Source organism: Lygodium microphyllum, chromosome 21 (genome assembly GCF_053477565.2).
Source record: "Lygodium microphyllum isolate KBCC chromosome 21, Lygodium_microphyllum_v1.1.10, whole genome shotgun sequence".
Lineage (NCBI taxonomy): Eukaryota > Viridiplantae > Streptophyta > Polypodiopsida > Schizaeales > Lygodiaceae > Lygodium > Lygodium microphyllum.
In genome coordinates, this window is record NC_141155.1 from 54,225,616 (window position 1) to 54,251,431 (window position 25,816).

General features: G+C 41.7%; 1 pseudogene; it reads right to left on the minus strand.

The window, feature by feature from the left end:
- LOC148018015 (uncharacterized) overlaps window positions 1-11,018 on the minus strand; it is a 149,589-nt pseudogene extending 138,571 nt beyond the window's left edge.
- Window positions 11,019-25,816: the final 14,798 nt, after the last annotated feature.

Below are 25,816 nucleotides of genomic sequence, written 5' to 3' on the forward strand. Positions count from 1 at the left end.
GATGCTATTAGGTGGATTATGAGATATGTTAAGTCCACTGTAGATTGTGGGTTGTTCTATATAAGAGATAAGCCCTTGAAACTAGTTGGATACACAAATGTGGATTGGGCAGGATGCTCATATGATCGCAGATCTACGAGTGGTTATACTTTTGGCTTTGGAAGTGGCATGATCAGCTGGAGCAGCAAGAAACAACCAACGGTTGCATTGTCTAGCATTGAGGTAGAGTACATGGGTGCTGTATTGGCAGCATGTGAGATTTCATGGCTGCTCAAGCTTATGGCTGATTTGGATATTCAGGTGGATGCTCTAGTGACCTTATTATGTGAAAATCTCAGTAGTGTACTCCTAGCAATGAATCCAGTTTACCATGCCAAGACAAAACACATAGAGGTACACTACCATTTTATCAGAGAGATGGTTCTTGCAGGGAGAGTAGATCTTATGCATGTGAAGACTGATGAACATGTTGCAGATATCTTTACCAAGTCTTTGGGTAAAGATAAGTCTAGTAGTTTTAGACAACTACTTGGAGTTCATCAGATGATTTGAGCTTGGGGGGGAGTGTTAGAATATCAAGCTCATAGTATGTGTGATCGACATTAGTCTTGTCCAGCTATATTAGCAAGTGTGGGACATTAAATAAGTCAGTGATCTTAGACCCAGTGTGAATGGTCCTACGGATCTTAGTACTATTGTATACACTTACTCTTTGTGTGTGGTTATGATAGAACGGATGAATGAAGAAGATGAGAGCATGCTTGCTCCTCACTCCATCTCTGCCTCTCTTAATCTCAACACCTTGGGTAGGAATGAAATTATTTACAGTGTTGGTCCTAGCTTTCTTCCTTTGTCCCTAGCTTTGTCCCTGTGTTCTCTTAGCCTAGGACCTATACACTCCCTTGTTTTGATCCTTGTAAGACCAAGTCCTGTTATTCCTTGGCTTGGTCTACACCTCTTGTATTATTGGTGCGGCTTGAATGAGCGCATCCTGTAGGTCTGTTGGGCGCATTGATTCGAGGCAGGTGTTTATAGGTGGGTTTAATCCAGCACAAAACTTCAATACCTATTGTGTCATATCCATTTGTGGCACATACTTCAAAAGAGAGACGGACTTTGAATAGTATGCATCAAGAGATAGACCAAGTTGCTTCAGTTCATAGAACTCATTCATCTTTTGCGTGTGGTAGGCAGGTGGTAGATATCTTCCTCGCATAGCTCTTTTAAGCTTCTCCCAAGTAACTGACCCTTCCGAGATCCCTTGGCCTCTGCACCATTGCTTACACCAAAGTCTTGCTTCACCGGTAAGCTTTAGCTTAGCGAGCATTGCTTGGTTAGCGGGTGTAGTACCTGCTGCTTCGAAATAATCCTCCATGGATTCAATCTAGATCTTGACATCAGTTTGGATGGTCCTTCCCTTACCATCGAATTCAGGTGGTTTGATTTGCTTGAGAAGGAACTTCTTCTCTTGGATTACAACTATACTTGGTGTAGGGGTTGGACTAGGAATCTGCACTTGAGGTTGTGCTTGGGCATTGAAATTCTTTACGTTAAGATTCTTACTAAATGACTCTCACATTACATTACATGCCCAGTTCAGCTTTTAGACAAGTGACCTAATCACTTAACTCCGTTACCAATACTTACAACCAAGAAAAAAATTGATAAAAAAGTCTATTTCATTCATGTGGGCATAGCCCTTCTGAGTACAATTATTTTTGGGAAGATGGAACAAGCTGATACATTAATTCGGGGAGAATAAGATTGTGTTACATTCAGCTACGGGAATTGAGTAATAGTATGGGTTGGGGTCATGGATTTTCAAGAATCCATAGGTCATAGGAAGCTTGGGGTATCCTTTCCTTCAATACCCATTCTACTCATAACATCCCAATACCTTGATTTTGTCGGCAGGGATTATTCAAGTCACTTCCTCGTACACATACTTGTTCTGCTTAACCTTTCGACCGCTGACATGTAGGGTTGCATTTGCGTGAGCCTCAACAAAGATGAATAGCTTCACGATCTTTAAGTCCTACATCCACTTGATTCTCTTCAAGTTGGTCCGAAGGTACACAAGTCGGTGGGCAGCTATGTAATAAATTCCTGAATCACCCATCCATCTCCAGTTCATGTATAGGGGTGAAGGATTGTAGATGCGGTCTAGGATATTCATTATATCCAGCCTCTGTCTTGATAATCCGAGGCACGCATCGCAGTCATAAACATAACCTGGAACACCAAGAATCTGTTCCATGCTTCCCGACTCTACACGCCAGCATTGATAAGTAAGTAAGGAAATGTTCTTAACAACAACATTTTCTCTACTTCTTCTCATTAAGTTTCCTTGCAAATATTAAATCCATTGGTTGGCTCTGATACCAACTGTAACGTGTCCCCCTATCCACTGCAAGACACATCTTAGCATCCCATTGGGAAGAGAGTCTAGAAATCGCCGCCTGGAACTCCCATGGAATGTCACGGGGTTTGCGATCTAGGCCTTCTCGAGTCTACCATGAAGCGAAAGCATTCCGACCGTTCCCACTTAGGACCAACCTGAATCAAGGTTTTCCTAATGGTCAAGTTCCTAGAAAGTAGCTAGCGTTGAGCCCCACGCGAACTACTTTACGCAAAAACATCATGGTGAAGTGGATTTATGCTGCACTTGGTTCAAGGAGAATGGGAAATGAGACAGATGCAAAGCTCGACCTCTTTGCCCATAAGGCATAGTCCCATTCCGTTCCCCTAAAACAGTATAAATCGGGATTCTAGCTTTCTAGATTCTAGGTCACTATTACCTCGTTATCAATTCCGTTGAGAAAATTTCCGGGCCAAGCGAGACCACCCTTCCATAGTAGGACGGACCCATGGTCACATCCACCGCACTTTCCTTAGGGTTGCTTTAGTTGTCTAATTACCTACCACATTTAGTTTGACAAGCAAAAATAGCTTCCTTAATTAGCCAATTATTCACCGGTTCCTTCACGTAACTTAGGCACTGGCATAGAAAAACAATGTCAAACAAGTTCCTTTTCAACATTTGATCTTATTTATCAGTATTTGGAATACATCATATAATCCAGCCCGAAGGCTATTCCATAATCTGCCCGAAGGCAATTCCAGCAATCCTCAGGGATCGCTATTCCAAGTTTCCGCCTTTAGACTAGTATGTGGGCCTCGAGATCCAATCTTGAGTCACGTCGGCCTCTTATGCAGGACCCGGAGGCAAGGGATAATTTACGGCTAGAGCCCCCCTGCCACCCAAGCATCCTCCTGCTCCAAGTAGCACCCACGGAGAGACCTCTCACGGCAAGTTTGGTCCACATTCCTAGCGCGGCTAACAACCCCCTTGGATAGGGTCAGGCAGACAATCGGGGGTAATTGATGCTGTCTCTCCCTCCAGGCCTTCAACCTGAAGCATTAATTATTTTTCCAGCTTTTGTTCCTTGAGCAGTGCTCCTTGACTATATAAACACAATTAATCCAGTGGTCGTTTGTTTGGCCAACTGCTAAGGTGTGAATCCTTCTCTCCAAATGCATCCAGCATTCGATTTAGGATCAATTGCGACTTGGAAATATCCCCAAGGGTTTCGTAAGCTGGGTTGCTAGTTTTACCTTTTTCCTTGGGCTAGGGTTTATACCCTGTTAACCCAAATTAACAAACACCTTGGATTCCTTATATTAAGGTCAATAAATCCTGGACGACCCCATTGTCCTAACTTGATTGGTCAATTTCTTGTTAGGCAATACATAACTTCCTTAACTTGGCAAAATCAGCCCAAAGAAGGGTAATATAGTAGGATGACTACTCTTCCTCTTGCAAATTAGACTTGTACTTAGAACCTGCCAACCCTTGTTCTAAGGAGTGGCAATACTATTTTGTGGTTTAGACACAAACCATACGACATTGCAACTTGTTGCATAGGTGTTGCACCTGACTTATGGGATTATTTCTCCCATCGCATAGTATTCCTTGGTCAAGGATACCTTTGTTAAGATGTAGGGTTTGGGAGTCCTCTTGACTCGACCCAACCCTAACCCTACTAGGCCGACAACGTTTGGCCCTAGGGTTTTTGAATACAACCGGAAGTCTAGTATTTGGCCAAATGATCCTTAGGGTAAGAACCCTAGATCGTTCTTGCATTTTAACTAACCCTAACATTCCGTGAATGTGGGTAGGATCTTTGGGATTTGAAATATTAAGTCGGTCTCCCTAGTGCGATATTAGGCAGAATTTTGTCACGGCTTGGCTCTACTTAGAGCATTGAGGTAATCATCATTTGAGTTATACCATTACAAGCAATTTACCTAGTTGATCTAATTGTCTTGCAACAATACTTTTCCAAAAAGTTGTCAATAATTGCAAGATATAACATTCCATGCAAATATGCGATTCATAGACCTTTTTCTTCTATGCAGCTATACAATGATCGTTACTTTTCCTTGCCTAAGCTATAATGATGATTGACAAATCAACACTAACTCATATAAAAACCTACGTTGATTTACATCAAGAACTATGCCTATAAACCCTTTGTCTAATGCGTTGAATTCAAGCTTTATTATAAAAATGCATTCTTTCCTAAATACAATCTTTGATGGAAAGACTCCGTGCATGAATGAATACCATGAGACCATTATTGATTTAATTTCTCCTTCAACACTTAACCCCAACCTAGGATGTAATTTTCACCGCATGCAATTTGCAAGGCATGTAAATCCCTTTCATGCAATGCAACTACTTGGACGACATCTAATGGACGTCAACGATTATCTCATACGAATCACAACTATGGGATTATTACCTAAATGCATTATGTGCTGATCTTTTTCGTAGGGCAACACAAGGATGCATTTAGACAAATCCACCTTTTAACTTATGCAATATGCATTCAGGATTGCAACTTGGAAGTGCAAGCAATTTCAAAGGCACATCACGCAAATACATCTTGAAAATCAGTGATCAATTAAAATTTCCAAGTGTAATTAGACTTGCTTATGAGAATTGGACATGCCTAGTGCATTCTTTTCATACGAAATCAAATTTTAAGAACCTGTGTATTGAGGTTCGGGGTGTTTTCCACACGCGAACTCGGAGTGGAAGCTCCCGCATGTGCGCCTCTCGCCGTTTTCTTGGGAGTCATTGACGAGTCAAATCCCGGTTCAACAACTTCCTCTTGGGTCCTTTACGCATTAGAATCCCTTTCTGCTCGATATCTTCTCCTTTGCGCAAGATACGGCCGTACAATCGCGGTTTTGAAGGCACCCGGGAAGGCACGGGTGAATAGGGGCTATGTAAACTTTTATGGCAGCTTCCAAGCCTCTCAACACCAGAGATGACATGGAGAGAGAAGAAGATGGGGATGGAGGTGATGATGAGGAGGGTAATGATTATGATGATGACGATGAAGATGGTGGAGGTGGCGTGGCAGCAGCAGCTTGGCGCGGTAGCAGCGTGGCATGGCGGCTCTTCACGGCGTCCTCCTCAGGCGGCAGCATCACGTCCCTCTCTCCTTTCCCCCCCTCAAGCCTAAGGGGGGTTCTTATAGGAGGAAGGGGGAGGGATAGCCATACACATGGCTAATTGCACGCTTACTCCTCCCCCCGTGCTCTCCTACTCCTCTCACACTCCCTCTCCCTGCCATGCATCGGTTGGGGGGAGGGGGTTAATAATAATAAAATTTGCCTCAATTTTAACCATTATCCCCTTTTTCCCCTTTGAAGAGGTGTTTCTGTGCGGCCTATGGGTTTCTAGCCTCAGCCTCTTTTGCACAATGGGGCTGGAGTTTATTGATGCGGGCAAGCACTTAACCACCAACATTTATAGATGTGGGAGATTAATTTAAGCTGCTTTTTGCTCGTGGTGTGCGGGGTCATTAATATTTCATGTGGAAATATTACATTCCCAAAACAAATGTACTCGAAAGGGCTATGCCCACATGAATGAATAAGATTTTTATCAATATCTGTCTTGGCTGTAAGTGTTGGTAAAGGAGTTAAGTGATTAGTCACTTGGCTAAAAGCTAAACTAGGCATGTAATGTAATGTGAGAAATTCTTAGCAAGTTTTTAACGTAAAGAATCTTATTGCCCAGGCACAACCTCAAGTGCAGATTCCTAGTCCGACCCCTACACCAAGTACAGCCATAATTCAGGAGAAGAAGTTTCTTCTCAAGCAAATCCAGCCTCTAGAATTTGATGGCAAGGGGAGGACCGTCCAAACTGATGCCGAGGTCTAGATCGAATCCATGGAGGATTACTTCGAAGCAGCAGGAACTGCACCCGCTAACCAAGCGATGCTCACCAAATTGAAGCTTACCGGCGAAGCAAGACTTTGGTGGAAGCAATGGTGTAGAGACCAAGGGATCTCGGAAGGGTCAGTTACTTGGGAGAAGGTTAAAAGAGATGTGCAAGGGAGATATCTACCACCTGCCTACTGCATGCAGAAGTCTATGACTGAAGCAACTTGATTTATCTCTTGATGCATACTATTCAAAATTCTTCTCTCTCTTAAATTACGTGCCACAAATGGATATGACACAACAGGTGTCAAAGTTTTGTGCCGGATTAAACCCACCCATAAACACCCACCTGGAATCAATGCGCCCAATAGACCTTCAAGATGCACTCATTCGAGCTGCACCAATAATACAAGAGGTGCAATCCAAGCTAAGGAATAACAGGACTTGGTCTTACAGGGATCAGAACAAGGAAGTGTATAGGTCCCAGGCTAAGAGAGCGCAGGGCCAAAATCAGGCACAAAGGAAAAAAGCTAGGGCCAATACTATCAACAATTTTGTTCCTACACAAGGTAATGGTTGCAATCTCCGTTGCTTCCATTGCAACGAGCCTGGTCACTTTAAAAGGCAATGTCCCAAGCTTAGTAGAGGACAACGTCAAGGGCCATTCCAAGGAGCCGCCCATGGGCAAGGAGCCATCGCCAGGGCCAGAGGGAGAACCGCCAGTGTTGCCAACAAGGAGTTGGGAAATGAAGAAGATCCAACCATGGAAGCTGACATTGAGAGGGCAACGGTTCATGCCGCTCTTCACAAGAAAGGCTCGAATCGCCAATTCTCGGTGATTCAAACCCCTTTGAATTACCAAGGTAAAAGCTTCAAAACCTTGATTGATTGTGGTAGTACACATTCCTTCATTTCACCAGTCTGTGCAAAAAGATTAGGAATAGCCACAATAGATGCATCTACCTTACTTGTGGAATTAGCAAATGGTTGTGAGGTCACTTGTACCAGCCAAACTGCTAAGGTGAAATTCCTACTGGGTGAAAAGTCGTCTTCGGTCAGATTCAGGGCAATGAACCTAGGTGTCCACAAGTGTTTGCTCGAAATGGATTGGTTAATACCCAATGATGCCCACATTCACTATGAAAAGGGCCAAGTCTCCTTTTGAAACTCTGAAGGGGAACTAGTCACAACTCAAGGAGAGACTGGGAAGCCAAAAATTCAACTGGCCAAAGCAACATGAATAATAAAAGGAGTTAGAAAGGGGCTATCTGTCTATCTGATTAAACTAAATAAGCTAGATCAGAATCAGCAATCTTGGGAAGAACCTTCATGGTTGAAGGAATACTCAGACATATTTCCTGAAGAGCTCACAAAACTTCCTCCTCAAAGGGAAGTCGATCACGAAATCAAGCTAGCGCCAGGAGCTGCACCAATCACAAAGAGACCATATAGGATGTGCATCCTGGAAGTGATTGAGCTGAAGGAGCAACTCAAGCAACTGTTAGACCAAGGCTACATCCATCCTAGCAGTTCACCATGGGGAGATCCAGTGTTGTTCCAGAAGAAGAAAGATGGAACACTTCTTTGACTACAGAGGGTTGAATCAATCAACCATTAAGAATAAATACCCCATTCCAAGAATAGATGAGCTTCTTGACCATCTTCAAGGTGCAAAGATCTTCTCTAAGATTGATCTCAGGTCTGGATATTATCAGACAAGGATCAAGAAAGAAGATATCCCAAAGACGGCATTCAGCACAAGGTATGGACACTTTGAATTCCTAGACATGTCATTCGGGCTGACAAATGCTCATGCTACCTTCAACAGGCTAATGCAGGATATCTTTAGGCCCTATCTTGATGACTTCGTACTCCTCTTCTTTGACGATACCCTAGACTACTCCAAGCAGGAAGAAGATCATGAACCCCAGCTTCACATTGTTCTTGAAACAATGAGAGCACACAAGCTTTATGCCAAGAAGAAGAAGTGTGCATTTTTCAAGCGACAGATTGAATATCTGGGATTCATTGTATCAGCTGAAGGAATTTTAGTAGATTAGAGACGTTTTAGAGTGGCCAACACCAACAACTGTCAAAGAAATACGTAGTTTTCTTGGATTGACAGGATGGTACATGGTCTTTATCAAAAACTATGCTTTGATTACAGTGCCTCTGACTGATCTACTAAAGAAGCAAGTGTCAATTGTATGGTCACCTGCTGAACAGACCAACTTTGACAAACTAAAGAAAAGCTTGGTATCAATATCCATCCTGAAACTTCCGGATCTCAGTAAGAAGTTTGAAGTGATAACTGATGCTAGCACACTTGCCTTAGGATGTGTGCTTATGCAAGAAGGTCATCCCGTAGCATACTCTTCAAGGAAACTGAAGAGCCATGAAAGGAACTATGCTACCCACGATTTGGAATTGTTGGCTATCATCCATGCTCTCAAACTTTGGAGACACTACTTGCTGGGTAAAAAATTCACTTTAGTGATGGACCACAAGAGTCTTAAATGGATTTTCACCCAGAATGAGCTCAATATGAGGCAACGTTGATGGATTGAAGTGCTGGAAGAATATAATTTTGAAATCAAATACTGGCCTAGAAAGGAGAATGTAGTTGCTGATGCACTCAGTTGCAAGGCATTTTTGAATTCTTTGAATTTGCAAGATCCATCAATAGCAAGATATCTAGCCACAAAGGTATCCATGCCAAACAACCCAATTCTTGAGCTAGCTAGAGAAGAGGCATACCATGACCCAATCTATCAAAAATTGCTAAGGGAGATCCCCATCAAGGATCAAGACCCGAAGCTACAAGCAAACTACCAAGAATTCTCTATCAATAGTGGACTTTTCTACTATAGAATGAGACTATGTATACTGACAAGCCAATCACTCAAGCAAAAGATACTTTGGGAAGCCCATGATTCCCCTTTCTCAAGACATCCTGGTTATGCCAAGACCCTTAATGCGGTCAAGAAGAGCTATTATTGGGAGAGGCTCAAAGGTGACATTCTTAAATATGTCACGGAATGTTTGTCTTGTCAACGCATTAAGGCCGAACATGTCAAAATGCCAGGGAAATTGCAACCACTTGACATTCCCCAAATGAAATGGGAATTCATTAGTATGGACTTTGTTGTTGGCCTGCCCCAAGTTCAGGGAGGATACAACTCCATTATGGTCGTAGTGGATATGCTCACCAAGGTTGCACATCTTATTCCTGTTAAGACAAACTATAAAGCTTCAAACATTGCAAGGTTGTTCATCAAGGAAATATTCAAACTGCATGGGTTACCCAGAAGAATCATTAGTAATTGTGACTCTCTCTTCACATCACATTTCTGGAGGGCTATCTTCGAGGCCATTGGGACTCAACTTTGTTTCAGTACAGCTTACCATCCTCAAAATGATGGTCAAATGGAACGAGTCAACCAAGTCATTGAAGACATGCTTAGGGCACACTCCTGTCGCAAACCCAAAAAGTGGATTCAATATTTGCCACTGGTTGAGTTTGCCTACAATGCTTCTTACCAACAAAGCATTCATATGACCCCTTTTCAAGCATTGTATGGGCATGATTATCGTAGTCCTTTAAACCTTTTGGATCCAACCTTGAGGGTTGAAGCTTCAAAGCAGATGCTAGACGACATGGATAATCAAATCAAGTCAATAAGACAAGACATCCAAGCTACCAAGGACAGACAGAAGGCTTACGTGGACTTGAAATGGTAAGACACATCCTTCGTTGAAGGTGATATGGTCTTCATTCACGTACGTCCAAAGAAGAGTTCCCTATCCTTGGGTGAATGCAAAAAGCTAAGTCCAAGATATTGTAGACCCTAGAAGATCCTCAAGTACCTAGGGCCTAATGCTTACAGAATTCAACTCCTCGAAAACGTAAAAGTTCATAATGTATTCCATATCAGCCTATCAAAAAAGTATGTGCCTAACCCTAGTCACGTGCTTGATGATCAACAATTTGTAATGTCTAGCCAAGGAGTCCTTGAGCTATGGCCTGACAGGATCTTAGATGTTAGGGAGAGGCATTTGAGATCCAAGACCTTGAGAGAATACCTCGTCCAATGGAAAGATTATCCCGAAGAGGATGCCACTTGGATGGATGAAAGTACTCTCAACCCAACAATACCCCCAGATCTTCTCGAGATGAGGACATCTCAATTCCTCTAAGGAGGAGAGAATGTAATATTTTTGTACAAATTATTAATGATCTTGGACCCCGCACATCTCGCGCAAAAGCAGTCCAAAGTAATCGCCCGCAACGATAAAAGTTGATGGGCTAAGTGCTCCCTCCACATGCACTAGCAAACTCCAGCCCGCGTTATGCATAAGAGGCTGTGGCTCAAAAGCCGTAGTTCCATGCAGGAACACCCTTCACAGGAAAAGAAAATGGATAAATTTTTGGCAATTTTTTTAATTAAAACTCCCCTCCCCTTCAGTCGTTGCATGGTGAGGGAGAGGGAGTGTGAGAGGAGTGGGTGTGGAGTAGGAGAGAATGGGGGAGGGAGGAGGCATGCACCACCACTTGTGTGGCTACCCTTCCCCCCTTAGACCTATAAGAACCCCCCCAAGCTAGAGGGGAGGGAGGAGGAGGGGGATTGGACTGCGCTGTACTGCCCTCCAGAGAGCTACTGCTGCCAGGCCGCTACTACCGCACCCTGCCATCATTTTCGTGATCATCATCACCATCATTATCATCATCATCTTCGTCCTCGTCATCATATTCATCCTCCCAATCATCCATCCACATCATCTGTCAGTAAATAGAAGCTTGGAAGCTTCTATTAGAAGCTTCCATTAAGGCTTCTATAATCCTTATTTACATGTGCCTTCCTTGGTTTTTCTTAAAACCATATCTGCAAGCGCCGTGTCTTGCGCAGAAGATAAGATATCGGTCAGAGAGGATCTGATACGCAAAAGTGACCCAAGGGTGAATTGCTGAAACGAAATTATTGCCTTAATGGCTCCTAAACAAAAGGTGAGAGGAGCATACACGGGAGCTTCCACCCCGAGTACGCATGTGGGCAACACCCCAAATTTTAATGCCCAGGTTTTGATAAATTTTCTGCATGAAAAGGATGTATTTAAGCATGTTTAATTCTCATAGGCAGGTTTAAATACATTGGGAAATTCATTTTCTCGCCCGATTTACAAGATTAGTTACATGTCGTGCATTTGAAATTGCTTGCACTTCCATGGTCAAGTTGCAATCCTGAACGCATGATGCATAAGTAAATAGATGGAATTGTGCAAAGGCATCTTTGTTGCATCGCGAAAAGAATAGTGTATAATGCACTTAGGTATTAATTTCCTAGTTGCGAATCATGTATGAGATAATCTTAGGCGCCCATTGAATGATGTCCAAATAGTCGCAATATATAAAAAGGAATTATGAACTTTTCAACGAAAATGGTTATATTTTAGGTCGGGTTAAGTGCTAAAGGAGGGATTAATTTAATGATGGACTCATGGTATTCACTCATGCATGGAGTCCTTTATCAAAGTTGAATGCATTTTCAATAAAAATATTAGAGCTTTGACTTTGTTGCATCAACGTAGGGTTGATAGAGTTAGCTCTGAATGTCAATCACTATAGTTTAGGGCAAGGAAAAGAATGATCTCTAAGTTGCATAAAAGCAGGAGGTCTATGGTTTGAAGTTGCATACTTGCATGGAATGATGCATCTCAGTTACTTACATCTTTTAAGAGAAAGTACTTGCAAATTCAGAAGAGTGTATTTGCATCTTTAATAGAAAGATCATCTTAAATCGTGGGTTGGTTAGAGCAACTAAGTAATCCGCATGAAAATCATAAAGGTACAATTAGATTGCAAATAATGATCACCTCAAAGTGCTAGGTAGGGTTAAGTTACGTTAAAATTCTGCCTAGTATTGCACTTGGATTGCTGGCTTAATATTTCCAATCCCAAAGATCCTACCCACATTCACAGAATGTTAGGGTTATCTAGACACCCATGCAAGAATTTTCTAGGGTTCTCACGCTAGTGATCGGATGACCAAATGCTAGACTTTCGCAATGGAAAGTAGGAACCCTAGGGCCAAATTGTTATCGGCCTAGTAAGGTTAGGGGTTGGATTGGGTCAAGAGGACTTCCAAACCCATTATTCTTGATAAAGAAATACCACACGAAGAAAGATGTAAACCCCACAAGTTGGTATTGACACCTATCTCGTGCAACAAGTTGCAATGTCGCATGGTTTTGTGCCTAAATCAAAATAGTATTGCCACTGCTTAGAACAAGGTTGGCAAGTTCTAAGTACAAGTCTAATTTTCTAGCGGATGAATAGTCACCCTGCTACATCACCCTTCCTTGGAGCTGATTTGCCAAGTTAGGGTAATGACGAATTTCCTAGCAAGCAATTGACCAATCAAGTGAGGACAACAGGGTTGTCCAGGAATTATTGACCGTAATATATGGAAACTTAAAGTAGTGACAATTCGGGTTAACAAGGGTATAAACCCTAACCCAAGGTTAAAGGGTAAACAAGCAACGCAGCTTACGAAACCTTGGGATCTTGCCAAGTCGCAATTGATCCCGGATCGAATGCTAGATGTATTCGGAGAGAAGGATTCACATCTTAGCAGTTGTTCATATAAGCGACCATTGGAGTGCTTGTGTTTGTACACTTAGGAGCACTATTTGTAGTTCTTTGCTCAAGGAACTAATGTTGGAAAATAACTAATGCTTTAGGTTGAAAGCCTGGAGGGAGAGGCAGCATTAGTTACCCCCAACTATCTGCCTCACCCTATCCAAGGCAGTTGTTAGCCTCGCCATGTACATGGACCGAACCCCCAGCGAGAGGTCTCTACGTGGGTGCTACTTGGAGTAGGAGGACGCTTGGGTGCCAAGGGGGCTCTGGCCAGAAATCCCTTGCCTTCGGATCCTGCACAAGAGGCCGACGTGACTCGAGATGGGATCTCGAGGCCTGCATACTAGTCTACGAGGGCGAAACTTGGAATAATGGTCCCTAAGGATTGCTGGAATAGCCTTCGAGCTAGATTATTTGATATATTCCAAAGACTGATAAATAAAGATCAAATGTTGAAAAGGAACTTGCTTGACATTATTTTTCTATGTCAGTGCCTAAGTTACATGAAGGAACCAATGTTTAATTGGTTAATTAAGAAAGTTGTTTTTTCTTGTCAAACTAAATGTGGAAGGTAATTAGATAACTAAAGCAACCTGAGGAAAGTGTGGTGGATGTGACCCTGGGTCCGTCCTACGGAAGGGTGGTCTCGATTGGCCAGGAACTTTTCTCAAAGGAAATTGGTAGCGAGAGTTGACCTAGAATCTATAGTGTTAGAGTCCCGATTTATGTTATTTTAGGGGAACATAATGGGATTATGCCTTACGGGCAGAGAGGTTGAGCTTCGCATCCCTCTCGTTTCCCATTCTCCTTGAACCAAGTGCAGTATAAATCCGCTTTGACCATTTTTTGCATAATGTAGACGCTAGCTGCCTTCTAGGAATTTGACCATTAGGAAAACCCTAATTCAGGTTGGTCCTAAATGGGAATGGCTGGAATGCTTCCGCTTTGTGGCAGACTCGGGAAGACCTAGATCGTAAACCCCATGACATTCCTTGGGATTGTCGCGCGGTGCTTTCTGGACTCTCTTCCTGATGGGCTGCTAAGACGTGTCCTGCAAGTGGATAGGGGGACATGTTACAGTTTGGACTCTATTTAAACACATTTGGTAATAGATCATTAAGAATCCCCTATGGGAACTGAAGTACAACTTGTAGGCTTAGTCACTAGCATGTGATCACCTTTAAAGTACATGTAGAACTGTATCTCTATTCAAAAATGACACCTACTTCCATGTCTTGCTCTATTTGGTACCAAAAGTCTTCAAGTCTTTGTCAACTCTTTCCTAAGTGGTCTTGTAGACCACCGCTATTCAATAGGTGTGAACATTGTGGACTCATGGTACACAGGGTGTCCTTCTTCTTGAATCAACACTCATCCCAAAGCATAATCGGAAGCATCCATGTGGATTTCAAAAGGCTTTGTGAAATCTTGCATTTTAATTCTGGTGTGGAGTTCATAGCTCTCTTGAGTGCCTCAAAAGCTTATCACTCCCTATCTCCCCATGAGAACTTTGTATTGCTCCCTATTAGGGTTGCCAATGGCCATGTAATTCCACTATACCCTTTGATGAACTTTCCGCAGAACATTGTGAAGCCCAAGAACTCTGTGAGTTGATGTGGGGTAGTTGGCAGCTGCCAATTTTGCACTAACTCAACCTTGTTTGGATCCACGGCTACCTTTCCCTCTTTTACAATGAAACCCAAAAAATCTAGCTCTTTCACCATCCGTGAATTCAGATTTCTCTGGTTTGGCATACAATTTATGTTCTGGGAGTTGCTCCAACACCTTCCTTACATGCTCCTTCTGCTGCTCAAGTGCCTTGTTGAAAATCAAGAGGTCATCAATGTATACCATTAAGAATACATCCAAGACGTCATCAAACATGCTATCCACTAATGTGCAAAAGGATGTGTTAAGAGTGAAGCTCATGAACCTTGGTTCAATTGTTCACCTTAACTCTTGAATAAGGTTGGGTCACATTGACTCAACTATGGTTACATATAGGTTACCTTACTTCTCTATGATTCGTATGTCTATACACAATTGAGTGTGGAAGATAATGAAATGAACAAGGAGCATGTCTGCTACCCTTCTGTCCTAGTCCTTATCCATCTCTCTCTCTCATTTCTTTCATGGTATCAGAGCACATATCAAGAATTCAATCAACTTCATCAACCCCTCTCTTCATCTCCCACAACTTGCTGAGTGATTGGAGCACCCCCATACGTAAAAACAAACTAGAATGCTGGAAGAAGCCATTCCCTAAGTTTGTTCATAGCCTTGTTGCTAGGGAGGTTGGCGGCCACCTGTAATTGCTGCAATCTATCATGAAAATCCACCTGCAACTACTATGTATTGTCATTGGATAGAACCGAGGCTGCTAGGCACTCTTGCGTGTTTTTGCGCCCATCTTTATGGCTAGGATATAGTAACCAAGCTCACGATAGCCCTAAATAATGCTATGAATGGATAGGAGCTAGAAAAGCTTCCATTGACCTTCTACAATCGATGGGGAAAATGTATTGAATCTCTCCTTATAACAAGTAAAGGATAGACACTAAGGGGAGGATTACTGGAGTGTTTTTCCTCCTTCACACGACAAGTCTTGAGTTATTGCAGGCCTTGATGATAAAAAGAGAGAAAGTTAAAGTGGATAAGGAGTTGAGCTATATCATGCATGAAATTCAAAGGCCTCTCAAAGGCCTTTCATTCACTAGAAATATTTTGGAAAAAATAGGGCTCTCTGAAGAACAATAGCCGTTGAGGTTTGCTCTGAATTGTATGCTATACAAGAGGTCTCATCAGAGAATGCATCAGGACGTGTTGATGATGTAATAGTAGCAAATAACTCTGTGTCAAACAAAACAAGGAACAATGAATTGGCTATAGTTGAGATCAATGATGAAGAAGATGTTAAAGACAACACATTAGTAGCAGGTTCAGAATGCTGCATCTCCATTGTTTGAAACTGAAAGCCATTCAAATGGAGAATCATGATTATATTCTATGGATGTGAAAGGGCTGTTTGGAGAAAATCTATAAGAGGAGCCAGAGAAACCTTGAGCATTATTATTCAGTAATAGAGTTGACCGTTTTGGTTGCATTTGCCAAGTCTATTGTATGTGACTTTGGTTGAGTTTGCTAGCACTATCTGTGCTTGTTCCATGTTGGACAACTAAACTTCAAAGGAGGATTGGCAGCTATAAATATTTTTTGAATTGCAAGGGTCATTGAAGTGCATTTCCTGCTAGCATTTCGGGGAAATTGACTCTACATATCAAATCTTGTTTTGCAAAGTTGAAGTCTTTGGAATGGCAAACTTAGGAGAGAAGGACACTATCATCCAAATAGTAGGTGAGAAGATGGACTGCAACAACTTTGTTTTATGGAAGTTCAGAATGTCAAACTTCTTAATTGGAAGAGGCTATTGGGATCTAGTCATAGGTCTTGAAGATGAGCCCAAGCTATCGGAGGATAGACCTCCAACACAAGATCAATTAAAGGCACATGGGACATGGTTGGAAAAGGCTAGCAAGGTCTTGCATTGGTTGTCCTTATGAGTGTCACACACAAAAGCTATGTAAATTGCAAACTGTACTTCATCTAAAGTAGCTTGGGACTTGTTGATGAAGAATTAGGGCCATGTCACTCATGCAAGAAAGACACAATTGAAGCAAAAATTCAACCAGATATCCAGGAATGGAAGGTCTATTGAAGACTATGTGAGTGAGATTAGAACCATTGTAGAGCAACTAGGCTCAATTGGAGCTGAAGTTAAGGATGATGATTTAGTGGCCACTACACTCCATGGTCTTGGAGAGGAGTATAAGTAGTTTGACACTTCCATATCAGTGTATTGAGAGCAGAATTTTGCTACCGAGAAGTGCTTAAAAATAGCTAAAAATTATGAATATCAACGGAAAAATATTCAACGTCGAAGGCGGCAGCTTGACCTAGGACGATTTTAAGTGTCAAAGTGCTTTAAAGGCACCCGAGCGACACTTGTTGATTTTTCATAATTTTTCAGACTGTCGTGCGGGTTGTCAAGAGTTACCGGCAAATGCGGGATACTGAGCCGGATGCCTAAGATTGTTTAGAGCTCAATTCGGAGTACGGACGGGGAAGGATCCAAGAAACCGGGCAAGATACGAAAAGGTGGACATTAGAGTGGCCAAATGTAAGTGACCTTTGGGGGGCGCCTTGGGGAATTTTATGCACATCAAAGCCTGGCATCTTTTGGAGAAGAAAAAACGTGAAGGAGGGCGCCATCAGGAGGCACCAAAATTTGCGCTTAGTGCATGAAGATGGAGGATGCAACCTATACACAACCACTGCAAATGATCATTGATCTTGCTTCCCCTTTGCCTGTTGGTCATATCGCCGTGCTTCACTCACGCAATGGTGGCCTCTATGAAGAACTCTGATTTCAGTCTTTCTCTCTCCTCCCTCTCTCTCCTATAAGGGCAAATTCATGTGGTGAAGAAGAAGAAGAAGAATGGATGACAGATGCTTGTCCAATGAAGACCGGATTGCTCCGTGGTTCAAGAGGAATGAAGATTGTTGATTGTGGACTATCATGAGCATTAATGGTTGCTGGAAATCAATACCGAGACATGGCAAATAAAAACCCGCAACCCGCAAAGAACGGTATTTTCATTTTTACAAAGGAAATTGATATTTTATGCAATTTGCTTCATGAGCATTTGTTTCCATGGGATGATTATGCATTATGTTGTTTTTTTCTATGAGTTTGATCAGATTATGCTCAGAAAATCAGAAAATCATGAGTGTTTGACTGAAATTAATGGTGTAAAACCCGTAAAAAATGCGAAATATGGAGAAATTGGGTGTTTTTGATATATAAATGGAAAATATAATAAGACACACCAACTAAATTTGTGGTTTTACTGCAAATGAACTAAGGGCCACAGCCCACAACTCATTTTGAATTTTTAGTTATTTAATATTGCAAAAAATACAAGAAAAATAGAAAAAATGGGTAAAAATAAGGGAAAAATAGATTTTGAGTGTGCAAAAAATACTAAAAAATAAGATTCATGTTTGTGTATGTATGGGGGGACTGAAGTATGAGGTTTAGCCTCAGTTCATCCCTAGCTTTATGTTTTAGTGAGTTTTTATTGCTTTTCATACAATAAAAACATGGAAAATATTACCCTAAACCTATGCATCGTGCACAATCTAAATGGTGAGGGGGTAAAGAGAATGAGAGTGGTGTTTAAGTGCTGAGAGAAAGAAAAGGCTGATTGTTTTCATCTATGCATATCATATAGATCGATCGCTAATTTAAAGTAAGGATCTGGTAGCACGAGGTCTCCTCGGTGCTAGGTTCGTGCAACGTAGCAATTATGCGTAAGAGAAATTCATTGAAAGAATGTTTTTGCACTAAGCACAATGCTGATTTTTCTTTATTTGAGCACATGGAAATTCACAATTTTCATGAAGCATAAAATGATAAAAGGTATCAAACAATACCTCGTGGATGCATAGCACCTGTATTCTTTAGATCGTGACCAACGTTGAGTGAGTAAGGTTGTCCCAAGCTGTAGGCTAGGCGTTGGGTCTAAGGGGGAAAGTAAAGTGAGGTATGGTACATCCTGGAATGAAATAATTGGTACCTTGAGAGAACTATGTGCGAAGTGTTATATATGTTTAGCGACGCATCGAGGGGCCAATCCCCAAGATGTAGGAGAGTCGCAGTGAGGTAGCCGCAGTCAGCCGTGGGAGGACCTCCTATGTTTGTACTTCGTGCCATTGGGAAATGTGCTGGGACTCCCTCTGAGGAGTGTTAATTGGGTTAGAGTTGGACTACGATACATGATACAAATGCAAGATGTGTAGGAAGATTATGTATGTGTCATCAATGCTCTTGGCCGCGAGGCCGTGGGGTTGTTGAGCGCATGATAGAGGTCTGGCTAGTGCATGAGCCAGTGTCGGCCCAGTTCAGGTCCCATCATCTATCAGGAGCAACCTCACTTTGATGAACTTGTGGCACTTCTTTTGCATGAAGAAGTGAAACTTGGACTCAATAGAAGCTCTAGTGGGTCTAAAAACAGCAGGGATAGTGTCTTCTACTCAAATCAAAGGGATAGAGGTGGAAGAGGAAGGTCAAACTTTAGAGGAAGAGGGACTAGAAATGCATATGCACTCTGTGGACATTAAGGCACTAGATGGAAAAATAGGCAACCTCAAGCAAATAGAGGTGCTTCTAATGCTCATGGAAGAGGGGGTTACTCATCTAGAGAAAGAGGTACTTGGCATCAACCCCAAATGAGCCATGGAAAACAATTAAATGTAAATAAGGATGGTCACTATTATGGCAAATATGGGCATGTAGCTAAATATTGCTACAAGAAGCAGAATGATCAGAGAGAAAGAGGGAGGCAACATGGTAATTATGCCTCTTCTAGTGGTATGCAAGAGGATGAAAAGTTGTTTGCTATGCAACATGTGAAGAAAGGGTTGCCTACACAAGGCAAAATAAATGATGTATGGTATATAGAATCAGGGGAATCTAACCATATGACTCCTCATGGAGGGTGGTTTGACAGAATGGTAGAAGGTGCTTATGGATATATTTGCACAGGGGATGATACACAGCATGACATTAAGGATACATGTAGTGTTCCCTTGATAATGCATGGTGACAAGAAAAAGATTCTATATGACATGTTACATGTACCCTCCAACCATTACCAAAAACTTTCTTTCTGTGGGACAAATGGCTAAACAAAATATACAAGTTAGATTCAATAGAGATGGATGCTACATTGAAGAGTATGTTCAAGGATGCAAACTCATTGCTAAAGTCAAAAGAAATGGTAGGATGTTTATATTGGATACAAAAATTCCAGCATTGAATGCTGCTATGTACTCACATGACAATGTTGCAATAAGAGACATTGAGATATGGCATAAAAGGATTGGTCATGTAAATGTTCAAAAGGTGAAGAATATGGAGCATAAAAAAGTTGTACTTAGACTCCCTAAGTTCAAGCATGTGGAATTGGGACATTTATGTTAGTCATGTCAATTTGGGGAGCAATTGAGGCTTCCATTTATGAGGCATGTAAGCACTACTACTAGACCATTACAACCTATACATTCTGATGTATGAGGACCCTCACTGAATACATCTCTTGGGGGATCACATTACTATGTGTAATTCATAGATGACTATAGTAGGTACACATGGTTATATGTGCTGAAGCACAAGAATGGTGTCATGGATGCTTTTTAGGACTTCAAGAGACACGTGGAGAAAGAATTGGCTTGCTACATCTGATGCTTGAGATCTGATAGTGGTGGAGAATATGTCTCTAAAGACTTTGATCACTTCTTGGTAGCCCATGGGATAAAGAGGAAATTGACATGCAAGTACAGACCTCAACAAAATGGTGTGGCATAAAGGAAAAATGGGGTGATCATGGAATCGGGTAGAGCCATGATGAATGAGAAGAGCCTACTAAATGCATATTGGGCAGAGGCTGTAATGACTACTATGTATGTGACTCCTTGTGAGAGGCTTTGTGGGATAAATCCTAACATTAGTTATCTTAAGGTCTTTGGATATTTGGCATATGTACATGTTCCATATGAGAAGAGGAAGAAGCTTGATCCAAAGGTAGAAAATGCCATCTTCATTGGGTATGCACAAGATAGGAAGGCTTACAAATGCTAAAATCCTTCTACTCATGAGACATTGGTCTCAAGAGATGTAGTATTTGATGAGCTAAAGTCATGGCATGAGAAGAAGGCCACCTTGATGAATGATGATGATGTTTGTTAGGAAACTTATGTACGTGCAGGTACAAATGAGAGTGCAAAAATTTTGTTAGGAGATTTATGTACGTGCAGGTACAAATGAGAGTGCAAAATTTTTTGGGCCTTCTAAAGATGCTACTACATCAATTAGTCCTTGGACAAGTAGATTGAGGACTTCAGCATCTTATCCACTAACATGGGTATGTTAGTGAGGGGGAGAAATGTGGATGAAGGCAAAAGCAAACTTGATGATGTTACAAGGCCACTCACTTGTGGTAATGATTCAACTGGCACTGACAGCTTGGATAGTGAGTTTGGTATTCCATGAGTTGTGACTCTTGGTGTGAGACATAGATACATACCACCTCATGAGAGAGAAGAGTCTCATACTGCACCTCAATTGAGGAGATTAGAAAGAGTCAGGAAGCCTCTAGATAGGCTTACATATAGTGGCTACATAGTGAGGTACTATGCATATATGGCAAAAGTCACTAGCTTCAAGGAACCCACAAATTTTTCCAAAGCTATTTAGGATGATCATTGGTGTAATGGATGATGAATATTCAACATTGGGTAAAAATGAAACTTGGGATTTGGTTGATTTTCCTGAAGGAAAAATGCCTATTGGTTGCAAATGGGTATACAAGGTGAAGTGCAAATCAGATGGCACATTGGAAAGATATAAGGCAAGACTTGTGGCAAAAGGTATGCACAACAATATGGACTTGATTATGAGAAGACATTCAACCCCATAGCTAAAATGGCAATCGTGAGAACAATGATTACATTGGTAGCATTTAGAGGATGGAGTGCGTATCAGATGGATGTGAAGAATGCTTTTCTCAATGGTGATTTTGTTGAGGAAGTATACATGGATTAGCTTGAGGGCTATGTACATCCAAATTTTCCTACATGTGCATATAGATTGAAGAAAGCATTGTATAGGTTGAAGCAAGCACCTAGAGCTTGGAATGCTAAGATAAGTGCATGCTTATACAAAAACTTGGTTTCACTATGGAAAATGCTGATTATAGCCTATTCACAAAAAAGACAAGGGCTGGTTATGTGATATTAGTCATCTATGTGGATGACTTGATCATTACAGGTTATGATGTTATGATAATTGTAGAGATCAAGAGAATGTTACATGGTGAATGTCAGGTCAAAGATTTGGGTGAACTGAAGTATTTCCTTGGGATTTAGGTTGTCTCTACACCTCATGGTACTTGGTTGTTGCAAAAGCAATATGAACAAGATATGTTAACCAAGTATAGTATGTTGGATTGCAATTCTTTAAGCACTCCATTGGAGCAAAATGTTAAGCTACTTGTAGATATTGGGCATGAGATTGAGAATGTCACTGTATAGAAAAATGGTGGGTAGATTGATTTACCTTACCATTACTAGACCAGGACCTTAGCTATTCAATTGGACTGATTAGCCAATTCATGCAGAAGCCTATGAAGCCTCACTTGGATGCAGTGATGAGGATCTTGAGATATGTGAAGGCTACATTAGATTATGGTCTATTTTATGAGCATGGTAAGCCTTTGGAGCTTACAAGATATATAGATGCTGACTGGGCATGAAATGCCTATGATAGGAGATCTACTAGTGGGTATGCATTTTCCCTTGGTAGTAGTATGGTCAGTTGGAGCAGTAAGAAGCAACCTATAATTGCACTCTCTAGTACTGAGGCAGAGTATAGAGGTGTTGCACTTGCTGCATGTGAGGTAGCATGGCTCATGAAGCTTCTTGATGATTTGGGCATGTAGGAAGTCAGGCATGTCACACTCTATTGTGACAACATGAGTAGTGTGCTCCTAGCTAGTAATCTTGTCTATCATGCTAGGACTAAGCACATTGAGGTACACTATCACTTTATCAAAGAAAAAGTGATTGCAGGTGACATTGATTTGGTCCATGTGAGGATAGAAGACCAAGTTGCAGATATCTTTACCGAGTCATTGGGTAAAGATAAGTTTGTGCATTTCAGAGAGCTACTTGGAGTGAAGTACCACACTTGAGCTCAAGAGGGAGTGTTAAGAGTCAAGATCATAAACCTTGGTTCATGTCAGTTGTTTACCTTAGTTTAATAAGGTTTGGTCACACAGTGATTCAACTATGGTTACATATAGGTTACCTTACTTTTGTAAGATTTTTGTGTCTATACACAGTTGAGTGTGGACGATAATGAAATGAAGAGGGAGCATGTCTCCTACCCTTTTGGCCTAGTCCTTGTCAAGATTGTGGGAGAGAAGGAAGGAGTCTCACTTGTAGCTTTCTTGCTTGCACAATGGGGGAATACACACAGAGGGTGGAGGCTGAAAACAGTTTTCCTCTTCTTAGTTGTGTAAGCCAAAAGAACTCTCATACAAAGAAATAGAAGAACCCTATATATGGGTCTCAAAAACCAAACTCAACTAACTAAGGTGGCATACTAACTGAGCCACGAACTAGAGTAGATAAGGATAGCTATCATATAGCTATTATTCATGGGCGGTGTACCAACCGCATTTGCAACTGACAAGTCGGTGACATAAATGCACAACGGTCACCCTGGCATATCACGAGTGGAGCTCGATATCTCAACACTCCCCCTCGAGCTCAATCCCAATTCCTGCACACCAAGCAGGTCTCTGAACTTGCGCAACTTCTCTGCGCCCAATGCCTTCGTGAATATGTAAGCTACCTAATCCTCTGTGCTGACATAAACTAGATCAATAAGACCTAGTAAAACCCTCTCTCGCACATAGTGATAATGCACCTCAATGTGCTTTGTTCTAGCATGATAGACTAGGTTATTTGCCAAGTGTATACTACTCATGTTGTCACAATAAATGACAACTGGCCCATCTGTATACTAGTGCATATCATAAAGTAGCTTATGCAACCAAGCTACCTCACATGCAGCCATTGCTGCACCCCTGTACTCAGCCTCTGTGCTGGACAAGGCAATTGTAGGCTGTTTCTTGCTGCTCCGAGTGACTGCAGCACTCCCAAAAGAGAACACATATCCACTGGTAGATCGTCTATCAGAAATACTACCAGCCCAATCAGCATCAGTGTATCCATGCAACTGTATCTGAACCCCAGTCTCATAAAATAGTCCATACTGCAATGTGGACTTCACATACCTGAGTATGCATCTAGCCGCATCCAAATGTGGTTTCCTTGGAGCCTGCATAAACTGACTTACCAATCCAACAGCATAGCTCAAATCTGGCCTGGTAATAGTCATATAAATCAAACTTCCTACTATGTGTCTGTACATAGTAGGGTCTTCTAGAAGCTCACCTGCATCTGTGCTCAGCTTCACATTCTGCTCCAAAGGAACTGAAATAGGCTTACAGCCTGTCATCCCATATTTGGACAGCATGTCCAATCCATACTGCCTCTGCAAGAGCTATATCCCACTTGGTGATCTGATCACCTCAATGCCCAAGAAATAACGCAGCTCTCCCAAATCCTTCATCTCAAACTTCTGCTTCAATAGCATTTTCACATGAAGGATATCTTCATCACTGTCACCTGTCATAATCAAATCATCAACATAAATGACAAGTAGCATAATACATTTCTCTGTTTTTCTCACATAAAGTGAGAAATCTGCCTTGGAAATCTGAAAGCCAATAGTGACAAGATACTGTCCTATCTTGTCAGACCATGCTCTAGGTGCTTACTTCAAGCCATACAAGGCTTTCTTCAACCTCCAAACAAACTCAGGATGAATAGCATGCACATAACCTGGTGGCTGCTCCATATAGACCTCTTCTTGCAAATCACCATCCAAGAAGGCATTCTTTACATCCATCTGATGTAAAGACCATCCCTTTGATGCAGCCATAGCAATGACTGCTCTTACAGTTGCCATCCTTGCAACCGGACTAAATGTTTCTTCATAGTCAATGCCATATGTTTGTGCATACCCCTTGAATACTAATCTTGCCTTGTATCTGTTCACAGAACCATCTGCATTGTGTTTCACCTTATAAACCCACTTACAGCCAATTGCATTTTTACCTTTAGGCAAAGGTATCAATTCCCATGTAGCATTTGCTTCCAAGGCATCCATTTCTTCATCCATGGCTTTCTCCCATTTTTCTTTTCCCATGGCTTGCTCAAAAGAAGTGGGTTCTGGTTCCTGTATCACTTTGACCATATAGGCACAGTGAATGGCTGTAAATCCATCATATTTCAGCCTATCCACAAGATACCTAGATCTGGTAGACCTGCGCAAGGTAGATTCACTCCCACGTTCTCTCAAAACATCCCTGGTCTTCCTTACTCCAGGTGTAACAATAGAAGGAATACCCAACTCATCATCAATGCTCTGTTCTGAGCAACTAGATTCACCATCCACATAAGAGTGACCTGCATTCACATCAAACATGGGCTGATCAGCCTTCTATTTTCCTTTTCGTGATACCTGCATACCACTATCTGCATTGCTTTGAGAAGATTCTCCTGATCTCAATTTGCTTGTCCATGGTAAGAATGTGAACCACTGCTAGAGGATGCTCCAAGTCCACTAATATTTTGTGACTGCTGCTGTGAATTCTATGCAGCATTACCATTTTGTGCATCTACATCATCAATCACATTTACTGGTTTATACCAGCTACTCATCTCATCAAAAAAAACATCTCTGCTCACTCTAAACTTACGAGTAGAAGGGTTATAGCATCTATACCCTTTTTGCTATAGAGAATAACCAATAAAGACGCACTTCTCAGCTTTTGGATCCAACTTGGATCTCAACTCATCTGGCACATGTACATAGGCAATGCAACAAAAAATTTTCAAATGAGAAATATCTGGTTTCCTACCAGTATACCTCTCCTCTGGAGTCATTCCATGTATTGCTGCAGTGGGAGTCCTGTTCATTATGTAGACTGATGTAGCAACTGCTTCAGCCCAATAAAAATCTGGCAAGTTTTTTTCATTGAGCATGGCACGAGATACCTCTCCAATATGCCTGCTTTTCCTTTCTACAATTCCATTTTGTTGTAGGGTATGACTGCATGAATATTGCTGCTTTATGCCATGCTCCTGTAGGAACCTTGTAAACTCATTTGAGAGATACTCTTCCCCTCCATCTGACCTTAGGCATTTTATTTGTAGACCTGTTTCTTTTTCAGCCATAGCTTTAAGAG